Source organism: Schistocerca cancellata, chromosome 3 (assembly GCF_023864275.1).
Source record: "Schistocerca cancellata isolate TAMUIC-IGC-003103 chromosome 3, iqSchCanc2.1, whole genome shotgun sequence".
NCBI classification, from domain to species: Eukaryota; Metazoa; Arthropoda; class Insecta; order Orthoptera; family Acrididae; genus Schistocerca; species Schistocerca cancellata.
Window position 1 is genome coordinate 473,299,525 of NC_064628.1, and position 21,292 is coordinate 473,320,816.

Consider the following 21,292-nt stretch of genomic DNA (forward strand, 5'->3'; position numbering starts at 1 on the left):
CCCAGTTGAAACAGTCTGCCGCAATTGGAAAGCGTAAGCTTTGTGTGGCTGCTGTTTATACTCATTCTTTTTTCTTGCCTTTTTCTTAAATTTCCTGAAAACAGACGTTCAAATAATTACGCCCTCAAAAAGATAAAGTGCTTGCTTTCTTTAATTCTACATCATTCATGTAATTCACAGACAGTCTGTCTTACTTTTGTTAACTGCAAAGTGATTAGAGAACGTAAGTTCACCGGCCAGAGCAACAGTCAATCACCTATGAAGCAACCACCACTCCCTTTACAGAGCACAATTATCGCTCTGACAAGTGTATGTACTCGGAAATTATGTGAACACCGGTAACGTAAATAATCCTTGCATAATTCTATGCTTGCGCGCCAGTAGCTTGTATGTAATCAGAGCAGAAAGATGGTTTGACAGGGAGAACTGACCGTACGGTAGTGCGGTATCGGCCGGTATCAGGTGGGGATCTCTAGCAACGGTTGTACTTCAGTTACAACATTCGTGTACTGAGCCCAGATTTTACGTGTTTGCCAAGTGAATGACATTTACACACGTCCATAGTTTCCTCGGTTCTTGATCTACTGAATAGTTATTGTATTGACTGAGTAATTTGTAGATCTGCGGTGTCTGTATAAGTTTCAACATCCATTGGTACTGTTAATAACTGACGCTGCATCTGCAGCAACACAGTTATGTATTACCTTCACTGTTTGATATTAGGTGTATAACAAATTTATTTCCGAATTCTCTGCTCCACAGCAGCATTTGTTGCTCGCTCCTGTATCAACTAAAGATGTACAAATAATGCGAGGAAGTTATAACACGTAGAAAGGAGCCATTGTGTATGGGCGCTCCCATGACACCACCTTGAATGAAGACACCAGATTTGTTGCTGTATCAACGCGGAATGTGTAAGCGTCTACAGGTTTTGGAGTATAAGACGCAGTAATGCAACACGATCTAAGAACAGTGGTTGTAGAAAGTTCCTCATCGACAGGGAACCGGAGATGAGTACCACACCTTGTCAAAGACAACCAGTTTCGCACCTGACGCCATTTCCATTGAATGCACGTCCATATTGACCTGACCCCGGACGTACATTGCTAAAGGAATTATATGCAGAGGAAGTATGGAATCGAGCACCTCTCGAAGGGTCATTTCTCTGAATGGCAAATAAATCTGCACGTGCCCTATGGGCCAAACAAAACAGAAACTCTAAAGTAGCTGACTGGACATGTGTAGTGTGATCACTGTCTCAATTTTTCCTCCTTCCAAATCAAACAAGTTGTCGACGGCATCTACGGTCGAATGAGGCAATAAGGCCCAAATGTATGGTGCGTGTAGTTGAGGCTGAAGGCATTTCGGTAACGTTTCAGAGATATACCATCACAGGAGCATAGTGAATCAGGTTACAGTGAGCCAGAATTTGAATGTTTATTCAAACTTCTCGTTGACCAGGTGTTGCCCTTTCCACCACATCTTGTGGACAATCCTGTCTTCCATTATAGGAATGACCATGTACATAGGTCTGCAAGCATCACTTGATCTTACTTCTACACAAAGTTTCTGGTACTATTTGAAACAGGTCGCGCGGGATTAGCCGAGCGGTCTCGGGCGCTGCAGTCATGGACTGTGCGGTTGGTCCCGGCGGAGGTTCGAGTCCTCCCGCGGGCATGGGTGTGTGTGTGTGTTTGTCCTTAGGATAACTTCGGTTAAGCAGTGTGAAAGCTTAGGGACTGATGACCTTAGCAGTTAAGTCCCATAGGATCTCACACACATTTGAACATTTTTGAACATTTGAAACAGCAATGTGCTGGCACTATGGGATCTCGTCTTTCACTGAGTGGCTTCAGCTTGAAGTACCTGAAAAAAATATGCGAATTCTATTCATCACCGAGTTTAGAACATTATCTAGCCCAGAAATGGTGTTACACGGTATTTGTGTGTTGTCTCCTGGTGGTAACTAATTTTTTGTCGGTGAGTTTATTTGCAATATTTAAAAAGCTTCTCAGATCCTCAGATGCACTGAAAGTGATGGAACCGAGGTCTTTCTCTCCCGCTTCTAGTTCGGCACTCCTCTAGTGCTCATTAAACTTGCACATCCAATTCCGGCAGAGTGTTCCCCGAGCGTTCGCAGCATGGGCACGGAAATTTATTTCGGACATACATGCGCTCGTCGGCAGCCATTTCTGCGTCTACGATTCCTTATACGGCATAAAGCACACGTAATTCCCTGAATTGTACTTCAATAGCGTCACTTTTACTCAAATAACTATACCACTTGGCATCTGGCATGGGCGTAGCCATGATCTCACCAAGTATGAGTGTAGTGAAAAAGGGTGAAAGGAATTAGGTAGGATTACTACTAGTTATTATTCAATCCAAGTTTAGTCTTTACACACACTAAAAGGTCTGTGAGGCGGTGTAGGATGCGAGTTCAGTTCGTGAAGGTAATTTATTGCCGCTCAATGCGAGCGACAGTGAGCTACCTCTACCTACCCGCGCATCGCGTCGAAGCGGCGCTTTCACTTCACTACTGTGTCGGGCTCGGTGCTCGAGTGGCAGTTCCACCTCAACGGTCTTAGCGGTCGGTCGCGCTGTATCTTACTTGTGTGCGCTGCGTCGTGTTTACAGGTTAGGTGCTGCTCCTGCCCTCTCACGTACCGTTTACTACACAATTGCTTCCGGGAAAAGGAACGTAGTCTTGCTACTTACTAAAGTGTCTAAAAAGTGTAAACAACAATGAAAACATATTCCTGAAAGAATATCGTGGAACTGGAATTCGCCAAGGAGAACGAGTGACCAGCAGAACTCTAAATTCAGAACTGGTAAATACTTACACGAAATTAATGAACCATCAAGCAGGCAGTGCGCAATTTAATACAAGAAAGTAGTCCGACGGGCATTGGGGTGAACTCACATTGTCATCTTTGCCAGCAAAAGTGCCTCGCCTGCACCCATTCAGATTTGGCTCTAAGTTTGTTTTGAGTTATCATTAGCCACTGGCTTGGTCTCCAGTTTACAGTTAGACGATTAGAAGGAAACAAGTCAAAAGTGTACGTTTTTAACATCGGCTTTGAAGCCCCCAAGGAAGCAGTAAAATTTAAGACGCTGACTTCGGGAAAAATTCACAGAACTCGGAGTGACATCTGGGCCACACTCTGTTTCCCGTCCCCCATCTAATCCATATATATTACAACAATGTATGTACGTGTGTAAGTATGTATGTTGTACATCTCCCCATAAACCAATGGATCGATTTCTTCCAAGCTTGGCACACATATCACTCACCGTCTAGAAAAAATCGCAGTGGGAGTAAGAACCACCTACCTGTCGTAGGAGTGAGGATAGGCGTGAGAAAGGCGTGTAACACAAGATATTCCAATACCTAGAATTATTTCAGTCGTTATTTGAAAACGAGACCACTTAGAGCCTTGTAACAATCTTTACATACAATTTTAAAACCTTATGAAACGTTTCTCGCTGACCTGTACAAAATTATGAAAGGAACAAAAGTTTATCGCTTTTGACATTCTCGCTGTTCATGCAGTAAAACTGCCGCGTCAGGCTTCACGCTATAATTGCTTTACTTACTAATTTATGAATTCTTTGCTACTGTCTGTATTCGGGACACATTATGCAGACAGTATTCGCACACATCACTGCATGTACCTACTAAACTGTATAATTGTACGACACATAGTTCAGGAGATATAACGTCATAAAGACTGAGATTCGTGAAAAAGGCCGCTTCATGCTAGACGCTCCAATTTATTTCTTCTTTGCTACTCTTTCTCCGCATCTTGCATGACATTCAAACTTATTTCTACTTTGCTACTAACCCTATTCGCAACACATTTCGCAGACGGTTTACTCACATACCAATGAATGTTCCTACAAAAATTAAATCTTTGTATGAGACAATTTTCAGGAAATGTGGCGTCATAGACATTGAGAAGCTTGAAACAACCGAGACTACAGAGCGAAATACGTTAGAGTTGCAGGTGAGCTCTGTCTGTGTGTGTGTGTGTGTGTGTGTGTGTGTGTGTGTGTGTGACATGCGCGTACGTGGGCAAAGCCACGAGCAAAAAGCTCCTCCTAAAAATTGGATCGATCTCAACCAAATATGGTACATATACTACTTGATACCTACGAAGAAGTTCTGTGTAGGTAATGACCAGTAACGTTGTGTAGGATACATAATGTGCCGAGAGAAGGCAGGGGTATATGGACAGGCTGAGAGGCAGAAAAAGAGATGTACACGGATAGTGAGAGGAGGAGATGGACGTAGAAGGGGTTGGAGATGAAGGGGTTGAGAAGAGAGAGGGGAGGAGGAAACTTTCTGACAGAAGATTCAGATAAATACACACCCGGGTGATGCCAGGTTCTCAGCTACTAAGCTAAATGGGGGTTAAAAAGCAGTCCCATTCGTAATGTGTATTGGGAGATATCAAGAGTCCTTTACAAACTTGGAGGGAGCATCAACACACTAAGTCATGTTAAACAGGATTGTAAGTGAAGGTAACTTCGTCTTGAATTCAACGTAACTAAACGATGCTACATCAACTGAAAGTATTTAAGTTGCTGTTAATGGTGCATAGACTGTTGACAAATAGCCTGAACACAGTAGTGATGTTTGAAACATTTTGAACGAATGTGCATTTCCACCTTTGAATGATTTGGGGGGTCATGAGTTTATGATCAAAGACTAAAGACCCATCACCTAACAGTCAATCCCAGATAGTACTGTACCTGAAGATGATAGGGCAGCCGGTACTAGCAGTATCGAGGTAATACATGGTAAACGACGTGACCATCAAAGTAGCATTTTAGTCGCAGTCAGACAGCTTACAGACCGTATCTCAGAAATGACCACCTAGGAGGCCGTTCATGGTGACGTGCAGGGTGGTGCTCCAGAGACAAGTCTTCAAATGCGATGGATGAAATCTCCAGCGGAAGCATTAACAGATTCACTATCTGAAACAACATAACAATAACCAATGTACGTAAATGAACCTGCTGTAACGCGAAATATGAATCGAATTTTGATTGAAAAGTCAAAGAGAAAAATTTCAGCGAGTAGTTACGAAGAGCGGTTGCAGCATCCGAACACAGAGACCTCAGTAGCTTATAATGTATAACAAGTGGAAGGACAGACTGAAGATACAGCTAGTGTATGGATCGTCAAAGTAGTAAAGGAAGTTCAGTAGTTGAAGATTTTAGAGTCAAGTAGAACAAACGAGACATATAGGCAAAGGGACAAGATGCGCAATCTCAGCCCAAATTCTGGGCCAGTTACAAGGTCAGGAATTGAAAGCAAATAATTGACTCGTGCACTTGAATATAATGATGGTACAATAAGAAAGGATTCCTACAGTGAAAGCGAATGACAAAATGCTTAGATTTCGACGCCATGTCAAAATTCTTGGCATTGACAAAGAAGCGTAAGCTTAATTTCTTGAACAAAGGGTGACAAAAACATAAATTTCAGAAGGATAAATTACTGATATTTTAAGAGTCAACGAGTATAAAATCATCAAAAGAAACTTTAATGTTTTATTAATATTTTTTTAGTTTCACAGACTGAAAATTTTTTCTTCCTATATAATTTTAAAAAACAAGACTGAAAAAGGAAACAGCATATGGTGTCTTACAAATAATTCAAGTGAAAGTGTTATTTTACCACCGCCAAAAGACCAAAATGATGCAGACGTTAATTATAGATAAACAGATATCTGATGCGTATCTCGTGAAAACAGTGCCTCCTAAATCTTCACTACGATCCGTACAGCGTCGATACCTACGTGCAAAGACTCTCTCGTTGCCCCATTTGCTCCCAGTGTCTAATATTGTTAGAACTTTTGTGACTTTTCCTTAGTGCTTCCTTCAAACACTCCATTTCCGATTTTTCCCGCACATTTTCCATGGACACATTTTTTTGGATCCATACAGGCGGCGTGCAGGTATCTTTCATGAGCCTGACAGCTCATCCATTCCAAATTTCATTCCTATGCACAACAAATCCACTTAGTTTCGTCTTTTTGACGTCCATCAGTACTCGTATCTACCATCCAGGTTCAACATTTAGATATACCAAGTGCTCTCGTACTCACTGACGCCCTCCGGGTGCAAACTTTCTCTTTTCAAGGGCTTTTGCACTCATTTACACACTCCGGTCACAACAATTTTATGTTACGAAATTGATTCACTAATTGCGAATTTCTTGTCAGCCGTATTAGGTAAATGTGACACACGAAAAATTGTGCCGGAACATGACTCCAACCTAGGTTTCCCACTTATCGCGAATGGCTACCTCTGACCCATTCAGACATCCATATACCACACATTGTCTACATCCCTCAGTGCTCACATATTAGGTGATTTCCGCAACAGTGAGAATGAGGCTCAATAAATCAAATACAATGTTATTAAGGTCGTTTTCCCCCATCGAGGCGTGTAATACTTACTTAATTTTACAATGTCATTTTCTTCAGACATGCATGTCTAGACGAACAGACATTGTGAAATATAAGAAGTCCGGCAGTTTTATTTTTGATACTCTCACGGTAAGCTACATCGTCTGGGTATAACAATTTTCCTATCCGGTGCTCTCACACTCGCGTACTCTCTCCGGGGACAACAATTTTCTTTTTCTAGTGTCCTCACGCCTATTTCCCCCTCTAGACTCTACTTCATCCAGATGTTCTTTGCAGTTTGCTCGGATACTTTCGCAACATTTTCAGCTCTCGGGGCACCGTATTTCTGCTCCTGCTGTTGTTGCCATTACTGATTCAGTCCAGACAGTTCGCTCCGCACCTGCCTCCAACTACTCCAAATCACAGCTTCTGCGTTGATCCTGGAGCGGTGTCTGTGGACACGGGTACTGGTCTGCATCTTCAACACCTCGAGCCGCTTCCTCTGGGTGGCAGCGCGTGGCGGATCATCTCCCTACATTTTCCGATGGTGTCGCCGTCATTTTTCGGGGAGAAGAAAGGGGCTGGGGCGTCACTCACCACAAGTGTAGTTTCTCTTCTCTGAGGAAAAGGACTGCATGAGTCCGCTAGTCGCCTACCAGACGTACACGATTGTCCAGCGGGTGGCCTACGCATCAAGATGCAGGGGCCACCTCAGCAAGTGCCAAGTCAGACACTTCGAACGCCCGCCTCGGCAGCAGGCGGCAGTAAACTCACCATCAGAGGTTTTTGCTTCCGAGGGGTCATGTGCGTGCAAATACCGTAGCGCCTCCAACGTATTCAGGCTGGTATTCAGTGGTGTCGGGCGAGTACATTGCTAGCAAGCCGTCTGAGTTTTGTCTGTCCTCAATAGTCAGTTTCTTTGTAAATTGGGTAAAACTAAGTTGACGGATTGCTTGCCCATTTAACATTCATGTTTCACTTCTGTATATTAGTGTCCGTAAAATATATGTTTTTACGTATCAGTGTACTAACTGTGCATCACTTTGGTCGTATCTTCGGATGTATTGTGTTACTTGCAGCTTTAAGTCTCTCTTCTTCCCTGAAGTTATTCTAGATGCGAAGCGAACACAGCAATTGATGACAGAATTCCGCATTATGGAAGACGCTTTTATGGATGAACGGAAAACAAGTTGAGCTGCAACATGTCAAAAATTATTAAAAAAAATATCGTCTTGTCAAACTCATCTCATAGTTTTTCTGAACTTTTAATTCTCTTGATATAATGGACTGAACACTATAGCATTGTTGTACAGATTCTTTAACTAACTGAATTAGGCAGATTATCCTCCGCCATCATGTACTGCCGCCCAAGATTTAGTTGTAGGCGATTAGTAAGGATATGCGGGATACTCAAGTGTCTTGTGTTCTCTGAAATTTTGGTTTATTTGATCCTCCTCTTTTCTGCAACATCAGCCAGCGCTTGTTTCCAGTGTAATACTGTTTCAAGGAGTATTTATGATATTTCTGCCTATAATTTCTTTGTTCTCTAAGCCATCAATACCTATAAGAAACCTGATAGATATGGTTAGTGTTTATCATTGTAAAGACGAAGTTGTGAGATATTAGTCCGAACATGAAAACATTGTCACTTATTCACCTCGTGGGGCGGAACTATCCACGACAGATCATAGCTTTGCCGTTTAGCGATCTAAAACACTAATCCTCACAGATAGCATCAGCAAGCCACAGTATGGATTACGATGGAGTGCACTTCATGCTAACAGCATTGATTTTCTGTCATATCCAGTTCCCGCGCTGAATGAGGGAAGAAAATTTAACAAACATGACACAGTGCGTTCACCAATCTCTCTTAGCTTATTCCCATGAAGCCTGTGGTAGACAGGAAGCGGTATGTGGCTCAGTGGTCCGACGAAAAGGGAGATGTTGACGTTCAACGTCACCTCTTCGTCAAAACCACGTTCCACGAAAATTTGTGTCAAGGTGAACCTGCGCCATTTTTTATGGTAGAGGTACAGTGCTCTACCGTATTGGGAGAAAAATTTCTTCCTCTAAATATCGTTTCTTTGCTCGTATTAAAATTCTGTGGACAACAGTCTTTGATTCTTTTCACAAGAATTGTTCCTTGTAAAGATTACACTATTACACAGACAAAGATTTTTACCAGTTGTTCTTCTCATCTGTCGCTGGCGGACGACCTTGATCTTTCGGGAAGTTTGCACTGATTGTCACAGCAAGCAGTTGTTGTCGAATATCTTTTAAATATTCTTATACAACATTTATGCTCTTAGGTGACATCCTCATTACCAGAAGCCTTCTCAAAGTTTAGTTGTCTGTCCTTTTTTTCAAAATAAATGCTCACTGTTAGATTGGTTGAAACTAATTTAATTATTCGTCATTTTCAGATACAAGCATTTTAGGGCGTCCTGTGTAAATACAAAACGGGAATTGAAACGGCTAGCTTAGGTAAAGAGCTGCTTTCAATGACATAGTAATGTGTGCTGATTTTCTTGGACTGTTTCCTCAGGATGTGATATCAAAATCGATCCGCTTATTGGCAATGTACGAGACGTTTACAACAATCGAAAATTTTCGATTCCAACGACATATCTGCGAAGCTCTTAAACTGTCTCACGGAAACCGACTTGCAGAATTGTTTATTAGTACAGGGAAAAATGCAGACATTGGTGGACTTTTATTGTTCCTACCTTAAGCTCGAAGATCCTTAAGGTAGGTTATGGATACACATATATGAATTTCCTTAGGATTTGAGGGGTGGGGGTGTGGGAAGGATTACAATGTATGGAACATAGCTCCTACACTGTTATTCGCACATTAACTTGTTCCCCACGTTATTTCAATCTTCCTTCAGAGTGATAAAAAATGAAAACCTCAACGACAGTAAGCATTTCGTTTGTCAAAGGTCGTGTCCATAGTACAATCTTTTGGGGTTTCAATATTGAAGTTAATTTCAGTCTTTTCAGGAAGATAGAAGTGGGAGGATGCTAAGTCGGAACGGCATTGTGATTCAAAATATGTCAGTGACTTGGGTGCTCACAAACTGTTCCGGGTCCTGACCTTATCGAATTGATTGAAAGACCATCTTCTTCTCTGGCATGAATTTCGGTTTTCGGTCTTGTCAGGTGTCATCTTCCAGCACTTTGAACTGGCAGTTGCTTTAGGTTCAAAGGGATCCTAATGAATCACACCCTCTTTGTTTCACATGAAGATGGTATCTATTCTTACGGATCAGCATTGGTGATGTTGCAGCTCTCGAAGAATGAAATTACACTGAAATCCAGACCACTAGTCGTTTACAAGCGTTGATAAATATCAATAGGAACAGTGGAAAATGTTTGCCGCGACCGGGACTCGACCCTGGAGCTTCTGCTTCCATGGCAGACTCTCTATCCGACTGAGCCATCGAGGACACAGACGATAATGCAACTGCAGGGACGTATCTCTTTCACGCTCACTGTAAGACCCACATTTCCAACTTACTGTCCACACACTACATTTGTAGTGCCCGTGCCCACTATACTCATTGCTCGCGAGAGTCAATCTACCGATTCCCGTAATAGATTGAGCAACGTGAGTGCATCTTCACTGCAGAAGATCATTGTCCGGTAAGCCTTATCTATATGAAGATACTATCTGTTCTTTCGGACAGGACTAAAAGAAAAGATACCATGTTCAAATGGTCGGATAGAGAATCTGCCATGTAAGCGGGATCTCCAGGGACGAGTCCCGGTGGGGGCACACATTTTAAACTGTTACTATTGATATTTATCAATGCCTGTAAGCAACTAATCGACTGGATTTCACTGTAATTTCACTCTCTATTTCAGGAGACAAAAAATTAGGCTTGAAAATTGAAAGCCATCAGCTAGAAAACGTGTGAAATAATTAATATTATTTCACGAGTTTTAGGTCGCTAGCAATATGGAGAGTGTCCCTAAGCATTGTTTTCCTTTGCTTTGGAAGACACATTTATGGGTGAATACTAACATAATATCTGTACACTGCGTTTTGAGGTGGAACCCCAGTAACCAATCAGGTGACCGATCTCCTTACATCCATCTTCAAGGGATAACGGGACAGCAGCTGTCGTATTTATGCGTGTCAATAGTAAAACGGTCAGCTGCATATGTGAGTTCCATTTAATTGCTATTCACCATCTTCAGGTAACACCACGCCAAAGGGTGAGCACATTTTCAACGGTAATCAGCAGCACACTGATAGTAAAATGACCAAATACGTCAAGTCTGGTGCGTCTCGTTCCGGCATCTCAACTAAGACGGCAGGTCGGTCAAGATTTAACTTGTCCATGCGAACAGACAAAGTATCGCTTCTCTTCCGTTGACCGTTGAGCCGCACTTCTCTTTGTATGGACGTGTTTTCCTGCAAAGTCATCGATTTCTAAATTACAGCATTTAGGAATTCACGCTGAGAGCGTTTACTTTACTGTCCCACTAACTTAATATTATCATTAGGGTTGTAGATTACATGGGATTGCCTTCTGTCCTTTTTTAAATAATGTATGCTATTGTATTTTCATTTCGTCCCTTCACCAATAAACAATTCTGAAAATCGATTTTCGTGACGCACCGTGAGACTTTGGCCATGTTTGCCTTTGGGGCGCAAAAGCACTGGTGTAGTAAACTTCTAGCAGCTATTATTCAACAACAACCGAAAGTTATTTTTAATTCTCTATAATTATTTGTTATCTAGATGTCACAAAGTATTAGGCTTTCCACACTAATTCCCACATATTAGAAAAAAAATTGCTTTCGGCTATATACGAACCTTTACAGGAACACTAGCGGTTCGGTGATATCAAATCACATTTCCAAGTGTATATACGTCAGTAAAACATTTAAGTTCTTATACAGGAAAGAGGGCGACGCAACATTCTCAAAATAAAATACTGTTACACGTTACAAGCAAGGCGTCATAGTTAAAACGGACCATTTGAGAAACTGACATGTTGAAAGTGCGTTTACTTCACACCAGGAGGCAGCCAACAGTGACCTTCCAACCGCCTTGCCGTGCAGGAGCCCACCGATAAACTGCCATCAGCAAATAAAATATATCTTTCTTTGCACGCTTATTAGTTTTAGCTGCTGATACTTTTGTGAGACATACAGCCTTCTTCAATACCAGTTATGTATTCAGCTTCAGTTCAAATATGAAATAAGGAGTTTCATCGTCATATTAGTTCAGTGCTGCGGGCAACTTTCGAATGCATATTTTTTTTCTAAATGACCACGGGTAATTTGATGGAGATGTTGTCAGGAAGCAGAAATAGATCATTCTGAGACTTCCATGCCGTGCACGTTATTTTCGTAACAGGAAAGCCGTACGTACCGCCTCTCATTACTTACGTCTACCCTATCGCCTTTATACGCCGGATGGATTTCAGTTGGGGCAGTTTACTACGAGGCGGAGAATTCAGTGACACACCTCTGTTTCATACACGTTTTGTTGTCATACGTTACGTCGGTACACTCCCCGGAAGCTGCTACCTATTTAAAGACAACAACACCATGTAAAACCATTACCCAACGGGTAGACGAGTAACAGAAATCCATAAATATTTGAATACAGTTACGAATTTCGTATGCACGAGTAGAGTCATGTAAAATGTGTAACAGTTTCAAAAACTGAGTTTTAACGGAAATAAATGAAATTGATCCCAACTAGTAGCGTACCACAGGTAATTAAGTCAGAAACAGGAGCAACAAAGTCACTGAAATTATCAAAATTAATAGTGCCGAAAGTAATTAGTGTACGTTATTGCTAAACACCGTTGTATTTGGCTGAGCGAACACTGTTTAATGTCATTATATAATTTTACGTTTTTATTTCAGTTCTCAGCTACGATTAATTAATAACCACCAATAAACCTTAAGCAGCGTATCTTTAGTATAATGTTTAGTTTATTTAGTTATATGCGTTTTTTGTGCAGGCACTTAGAATGAGGAATTAATATTTTTCATTAGTAAACCATAATCAATGTGCCATTGAAACAAAGTACCGCCATGTAGAGTGGTAAATTCACATTAAAATGTATATGATATGTGTAAGGATAGTTGCAATGGTTAAGATGTTAGAAGCTAGGAACTGTTTCATTCAGTCATAAATATCAGTATAATGGTTGATAAATTCAGTCATCAGCACATTGATGGTTTTAGTTTTTCTGTATGTCTTAGATTTGAAAAATTATTTTCATTTATGTGTTTCGATTTCGTTAGCTCCCTTATTTTATTTCTAAAAAAGGAAAAAAAAAATCGGGTGACTGCTGTAGCGCCGCAAAGAAAATTTTTCCAAGCTGCTTGTCGATGTAATTTAATTTTTTCTGTAGTCGACTACGATGTACAAGTACTTACAAATTTCACTGTCAACTGCACTTGTAGAATTCAGCGTAGTGCTGAAGTTCTGTCCGACGATTTTAATCTCTTTAGAAATTCTTACATACTTATACAATTTTAGCTGGGCAGTTGATACCTAGATAAAAAAGGGCATTATCAGTGATAGACTTCGACTTTTCTGTCGATCGGTCCGCGCAAACACTGAGTTTAGACACGCTTCCACGTGATCGGGCTATCACTGTTATTGCACTGCATGCTATTGTATTGTTGAGAGCTTGAGTATGGTTGGGAGTAATCCGAACTATTTGTTAAAAGTAAAGACATTTCATTGCCAGACACTGCTGTCAATAACGTTCTGCCACTTTTATATTAATTTTTATAGAACTTTGCATACAAGTGAGACGTATTTTACCGATGTGTGTTCACTCCGGAGACAGACTTGGTAACTTCAAAGTGAGATCACACATTCGTCCGCCACCTCAGAGAGAAGCATGGAAAGGCCCAAATAAGAGGATGCTTGCTGCAAGATACATACATTACTACAATATCAACATAACCTGTGCCAGAAACTCATACATGCAGCATGTGAATCCATAACCGCTCACTTTCCTCAAATTAACCGTTTTGGGATTACGCCTGATCTCACTTTGGTAACTCTAAAGTTTAATGGGCCTGTGTGTGTTTGTGTGTGTGTGTGGCAAAAACGTATGCCAAGAAGGAATTTTTCTGTTCATTAGACATTCTTCTGAGAAGACTAGAAATTCTTCAAAATGTTTGGCGCGGTCGACTGCACTGGCAACTATCAGAGATGTGTAAGAGAGACAGGAGATATGCAAAACTGACGGAAGAATGTGAGTAACATATTGGATGTGTGTTACAAATTATGTAAGAATTTACATTTCAGAGCAAGGCATTTTCTAAGTAAATGGTCGAAGCAAATATTTGTTGCTTTGTGTATATGTAAGTGGATAATTCGCTCAACGTCAACCTATTTTGGAAGTTCAAGTTCTTCATCTTTCAACCCATTACTTTCTCAGTTAACATATGTGTGCTCACTACTACACGGTAACCAAAGGTCGGATACGACATGCGCATAGTGACTGCCAGTAACGAAAGTAACGATTAAGAAATAGTTTGTTACAGGAAGGTGGTTCGTCAGAATTGAACTGATAGTGTGACGTACGTTCTGCTACTTTTACTGTACAAACCTTTCCACCTCGATCGAGTCGAGAAAGTAGTCAAGGTGGGTTGCTCTTTCTATCACTGGACCTCAGGTCATTGAATTTCTGATTCTGGGGCATAAGAGAGTGCCGTGTATATGAGTTCCATCCAAGGTATGCATAAACTTTAACGCTGTACGCGGTGGTGTATGATATGGATAGAGTGATCTGTGGCGTGAAACCACTCCACTATATGTACGTTTACTAGAATGTCAGAAATGGTATCCAACAGTTTGCCACTGCAATTTTACGTTTAACTGCGGTGTTTTCCTTTCGAAATAAATTAAAATATATCAAAACGTTTACTTCATATCTAAAATGTGTTCCGTTTACTCTTTCTGCCATTCCGTCACAGAATCAAAGAGCTTTGGAGATATACAATTGACCCTCGATAAGAGAAAATGTTTCACTGATGGAAAGGTTGAAGATATAAAATGTCATTTATAAATCTGGCAGCTACTGTCAAAGTGAAGCAAGAGTGAAATACGATTTAAGGAAGGGGTATTCAACTCTCCTCTTGGAGACACCATAATAACTAAAAACAGAGAATATTAATTTAAAGAAAAATAATTACAAAATGAATTTTTAGACTGTTACGAGTAGCAAGGTATATAATCAGTTGTCAAAAATCACTTTGCCCGGTGTCCGTTCACAGTGAGTTACTCGCATTTGCCAAGAGGTTACATCTCTCCTTGTTCTCTGCAGTAATACATATTATTGACAACATAGAAAAGCACTTCAGAAAATTATAAAATTTATGCGTTTCTTAATCAGAGTCATACATACAACTCGAAGTATAAAACAACTTCCCTCTCAAATATGAGAAAAGAAAGTACTCAATGAAAAATTATCAGTACATCTACAAATGTAGTACGAAGAACTATATACTCGTAGATAAGTGAACTTTATAAATAGGGTGTTCCTTCAAAGTTCGAACCTTCCACTCTGGGACTTAGTGCGAATTGTTAGAAAGAAAACTCACATTCATACATGACAATTTCATATCATATCAGTTCAGTATACAACAAAAACGTCTGTTCCTTTGTGTCAGTTTCCAAACAGATGAATATGTAATGTTAGTTTTGTTACTGGTGTTGCCAAAACGTGTGTAATGTGAATCGTTAAAGTCGTCAAGCCACAGTCACTGAAACAACATGATTTTTGAAATGTTACATAACTACTTACGACGCACTAAGTCATCCTTTTTAAATGTAATCACGAACCTAGAAAACAGCATTAATAATTGCAACCATACTACTTCAAATACTACGAAAAATATACTGAAACCAGTAAACCGGAACAAAGGCAGCAGAAACGGTACAGAAGATGTCATGACGATTTTTGGTCGATCATACATTTAACACCTTAATGCGGTGTAGATGAAAACAGCATTGGGATGAAAAATATTACTTACCGTTGAATTACGTCCTACTGTGATGCAAATATCATTTTGCAAATAAGTGCTCACACGTCGAAGTATGGAACAATTATTAATGCAGTTTTCTAGGTTTGTGATTACATTCGAAAATGACGAATCAGTGCGTCGAAACTAGTTATGTAGCCTTTCAAAAATTTTATTGTTTTCGTGGCTGCGGCTTGACGACCGTTTGTGGTGTCAAATAAACATTTTAAATTTTATTCATTCACACTCCTTTATGACAGTTACGTCGAAATATAAAACGAAAGGCACTCTAATGAAAATATTAAACTAGCTTCCGCATGTGCACTATGTATCTTAATATAAAATATGTGATTGAGGTAGTACTACATATTTCTTACAGCGACGCCACAAATTCGGTGAACGTTTCCTCAGCTGGATAACTTTCGTTGTAGCTGCTCTATGCAGTGTTGTGAGTTTCAGATGAGAAACACTGCCATTAGATCGATAAAAGGAACTTCATGAATAAATTATGCCGACGCATTCTGAACCAATCTCAGTTGTTTAGTGAACAAATACTGATGTTTACAAGAGTAAATTCAAATCTTAATTGAAGACAAACACATTACATCGTGATTTGAATCTGTTTAATAGGCTTTTGACACAATGTGCGCCGAAAGGGAAGCCACGTCACGGAGGGGTAGACATATTGGAAACAGAAATCACGATGCGGTATGCTAATTCCTTTATTCATGAAACGCGACAGGGTCGTGCGTTCGTATACACAAAACGCAATGTAAATCCTCCGCAACGCGTTCGGGCCGAGTACCGAAAATCCGACACTGTTTGTTGAGAACAGCAGGCTGTTTCGAGTGTAACACAGATTTTCTCTACGTACAACTAAGATTTCACACACAAAATATAAGCAGTGAAAGCTGTTTGCAAAACGGGTATGTTAAGTTGAATGTTCTCTTCCTGCTGGGTTAAAAGGCATCTTTGCTAATACAGTATCATAAGTTTGTTATTTGCTTGACAGGACGAAGCTATTACAAATTTAGGTCTGCAGCAAAAATGCAAAATAATGAATGCCTATGCCGCGTTTGGTAAAGGGTGACATTGATGATTTGTTACATAGTATTTTCACTGTGGTTAAGACAGTGGGTAGCTCTACGTAGAATCTATCTGCAAACATCCATTTCGCAAACCATATTTATGCGTTACATATCTCTTACGATAAAGAACACCGCGACCGCCTTTCTTCCCATCTCTTTGCAATCCAAATTTGTGCTATACCTCTAGTGACGGCGGTTCCTATGGGATGCTAAATCAAATACTAAGTTGTTTTATTGTAGAAACTTTTCCTCGTTGGATATAAGAAAATTTTATTAAAACCTCATCTACGTGCATTGTTACCCACATATGATTTAGAAGCAAAGCAAGTGAAAATACAACTACAGCATATTACTTTCTTGGTAGGCTTAAGCTCTTTGCCAGACAGAGAAATGAAACCAGAAACATGCTTTCTATGGTTTTTGTAACACTGTGGCTTAGCAATTTGATCTTCCGAGTAACTTCTACATCACATCATCCGCAGCAGAGGAGAATGCCAATTCTGAAGAGACAGCGAGTGTACAAAACGTTAGTTAAGTATTCAAAAGTTATACTGTTGTTGGAGAGAGTATCTACGTGAAGAAATATAGAGAATGAAACTAAATGAACACTGTGATTATCAAATTACAAATATTGTTGAGAATCTTGTAGGTTTTAAATGTCCGTTTAAGTGGATTAGTGGTTAGCGTGCCTGACTGCTAGGCGGATGAGGCGGGTTCTCTTCACGATAGTACATGGTATTGTCCCAGGTGAGAGGCCTGGATGGGGTCCAGTCAGTCTCGTGATGCCAGCTGCGAAGTTACGTGAATGAGCTGTAGAGGCTCCAACGTCTATGGTGAGTGACCTGCAGACCTACTCTGCCCATATTGCATCCAGATTACACCTTGTAGTAGTGAATAACACGGTGGCCAAACGATATCATGGGGTCCTTTTGGACTGGTACTTATTTTAGAGGTTTTAAATAAAATACACTCCTGGAAATTGAAATAAGAACACCGTGAATTCATTGTCCCAGGTAGTGGAAACTTTATTGACACATTCATGGGGTCAGATACATCACATGATCACACTGACAGAACCACAGGCACGTAGACACAGGCAACAGAGCATGCACAATGTCGTCACTAGTACAGTGTATATCCACCTTTCGCAGCAACGCAGGCTGCTATTCGCCCATGGAGACGATCGTAGAGATGCTGGATGGAACGGCTTGCCATGCCATTTCCACCTGGCGCCTCAGTTGGACCAGCGTTCGTGCTGGACGTGCAGACCGCGTGAGACGACGCTTCATCCAGTCCCAAACATGCTCAATGGGGGACAGATCCGGAGATCTTGCTGGCCAGGGTAGTTGACTTACACCTTCTAGAGCACGTTGGGTGGCACGGGATACATGCGGACGTGCATTGTCCTGTTGGAACAGCAAGTTCCCTTGCCGGTCTAGGAGAGGTAGAACGATGGGTTCGATGACGGTTTGGATGTACCGTGCACTATTCAGTGTCCCCTCGACGATCACCAGTGGTGTACGGCCAGTGTAGGAGATCGCTCCCCACACCATGATGCCGGGTGTTGGCCCTGTGTGCCTCGGTCGTATGCAGTCCTGATTGTGGCGCTCACCTGCACGGCGCCAAACACGCATACGACCATCATTGGCACCAAGGCAGAAGCGACTCTCATCGCTGAAGACGACACGTCTCCATTCGTCCCTCCATTCACGCCTGTCGCAACACCACTGGAGGCGGGCTGCACGATGTTGGGGCGTGAGCGGAAGACGGCCTAACGGTGTGCGGGACCGTAGCCCAGCTTCATGGAGACGGTTGCGAATGGTCCTCGCCGATACCCCAGGAGCAACAGTGTCCCTAATTTGCTGGGAAGTGGCGGTGCGGTCCCCTACGGCACTGCGTAGGATCCTACGGTCTTGGCGTGCATCCGTGCGTCGCTGCGGTCCGGTACCAGGTCGACGGGCACGTGCACCTTCCGCCGACCACTGGCGACAACATCGATGTACTGTGGAGACCTCACGCCCCACGTGTTGAGGAATTCGGCGGTACGTCCACCCGGCCTCCCGCATGCCCACTATACGCCCTCGCTCAAAGTCCGTCAACTGCACTTACGGTTCACGTCCACGCTGTCGCGGCATGCTACCAGTGTTAAAGACTGCGATGGAGCTCCGTATGCCACGGCAAACTGGCTGACACTGACGGCGGCGGTGCACAAATGCTGCGCAGCTAGCGCCATTCGACGGCCAACACCGCGGTTCCTGGTGTGTCCGCTGTGCCGTGCGTGTGATCATTGCTTGTACAGCCCTCTCGCAGTGTCCGGAGCAAGTATGGTGGGTCTGACACACCGGTGTCAATGTGTTCTTTTTTCCATTTCCAGGAGTTTATATAGCAGCTGAGAAGCTCGGCATTGACCTGGTATTAATTTGGCCAATTTTCTATCGGAAAAAAGAACAAATAACGAACTGTGTTTATAGTGACCTATCGAAAGAATTTAATTTCCGTGTTTTTACAAAAACACATTTGCTATTATAAAACTGTCACATAAAGAAATATGCATGATTTATAAATGTATAAGTGCAGTGCTCCAACCAAGAAAAATGATCCCGGACAGTTTCTTCACGCTGGGCGCAGCGCTTCGAGTGTCTACAACGCGATTTTGTAAACGTCTCTACGGCAACGCCTCTTGATAACTCTGCAGATGGGTATCGTTTGCGCCTACTGCCATTTGCACTTCGTAGATAAAAGCTGTCAAAAACACTGCCTGATGTGAGGGATATCCTTAAGTTGACTCGACTGTGGGACTGTCAAGTTGTATTAATACTTCGTGCACAGTGCGGCATTGTTTCATGTATCTCAGTGTTTATGACGTCAAATCTCTTAGACCCTGCGACGCACAATGATATACTTGTGTAAGTACCGGGTGATCAAATAGTCAGTATAAATTTGAAAACTGAATAAATCACGGAATAATGTAGATAGAGAGGTAGTAATTGCCACACATGCTTGGAATGACATGGGGTTTTATTAGAACCAAAAAAATACAAACGTTGAAAAAATGTCCGACAGATGGCGCTTCACCTGATCAGAATAGCAATAATTAGCATAACAAAGTAAAACAAAGCAAAGATGATGTTCGTTACAGGAAATGCTCAATATGTGCCCCATCATTCCTTAACAATAGCTGTAGTCGAGGAATAATGTTGTGAACAGCACTCCGGAGTTATGGTGAGGCATTGGCGTCGGATGTTGTCTTTCAGCATCCCTAGAGATGTCGGTCGATCACGATACACTAGCGACTTCAGGTAACGCCAAAGCCAATAATCGCACGAACTGAGGTCTGGGGACCTGGGAGGCCAAGCATTATGAAAGTGGTGGCTGAGCACCCGATCATCACCAAACGACGCGCGCAAGAGGTCTTTCACACGTCTAGCAATACTTTTTCTTTTTGTTCTAATAAAACCCCATGTCATTCCAAGCAGGTGTGTCAATTTTTACCTCTCTATCAACATTATTCCGTGGTTTATTAAGTTTTCAAATTTATACTGACTTTTTGATCACCCGGTAGATTCAGCGGCGTGTGTGAGAGCGTAGATGACGTTTTTGGGAATTGCTATACCTAGTACAGTGTAGATATGAAGTTAGCAAGGTAGGAGACGAGATAGTGGCCGAACTGAAGCTGTGAGGAGGGATCGTGAGTCGAGGTAGGGTAGCTCAGTTGGGAGAGCACTTGCTGGCGAAAGGGAAACGTTCCCGAGTTCGAGTCCCGGTCAGGCACGCAGTTTTAATCTGCCAGGAAGTTTCATATCAGCGCACACTCCGCTGCTCAGTGAAAATCTCATTCTGGATGACAATAGCCGTGCAGTGCACAACCGTAATTAGTCCTGTCAAGTCCATGTCGTGCGGCTCCCAGATGGAGTACACAGAAGAAGAATAGGTGATACGGTTTTGATGCTGAATGCATCCGATAACCAAGGTGCTGCTGCTGCTCCTGCGTATGCTACACGGTAACCTCAAAGGCACCATCCCGATAAAAATGCATTTCGCCGCTGTTGCAACGCCTTAGGGAAACCAGCAATCTTCATCCACAACGGACAGAGATCGTCCAAGGACGGGACGTACTCCCCAAAAAGAGGACGTGATTCTTGAAACAGGTCAACCATCACCTCGGCGAAGTACCAGTGACGTTGCAAGGCCGTCCAAAACATCTCAAAGACTGATCGTTGAAGTGTTGCGCGATGAAACATTACACGTATATCATCACACGTTCACTCAAGACCAACAGCCAGAAGAATACATTTGATGAGTACAGTTTTGTGAATCGCTTTTGCACTGAGTGGAGGATAAGAAATATTTTATAAATAACGTGATGTGGACTGACGAATTCAGCTTCACTTGTGGAGGTACTTTCAGCTTTCACAACAGCAATTTTTGGTAAGAACACTAGTCTTGAATCGTGGGAGGAGTGCTTTTGAGCTCTTACCTATTGATTCCCCTGTTTTGTACGTTTCTTTACAATACTTTTCCTGGTGCATTAGAAAACGTTCCACTAGGTATTCGGTGATAGCTCTGGTTTCAGCATGATGGTGCACCGCCATACTTCGGGATGAATGTAACTATTTAAATGAAGCACTTCTAGGAAATGCATTGGTCGTGGAGGTGCTACGTTCTGGTCTCCACGTTTCTCAGCCCATAATCCACCAGACCAGGGCGGGAAAACGTTGCACGCGGCTCATGAGCGCACAGCGCTGCACGTGTGCTTCTCGCGTGCAATCGTCGA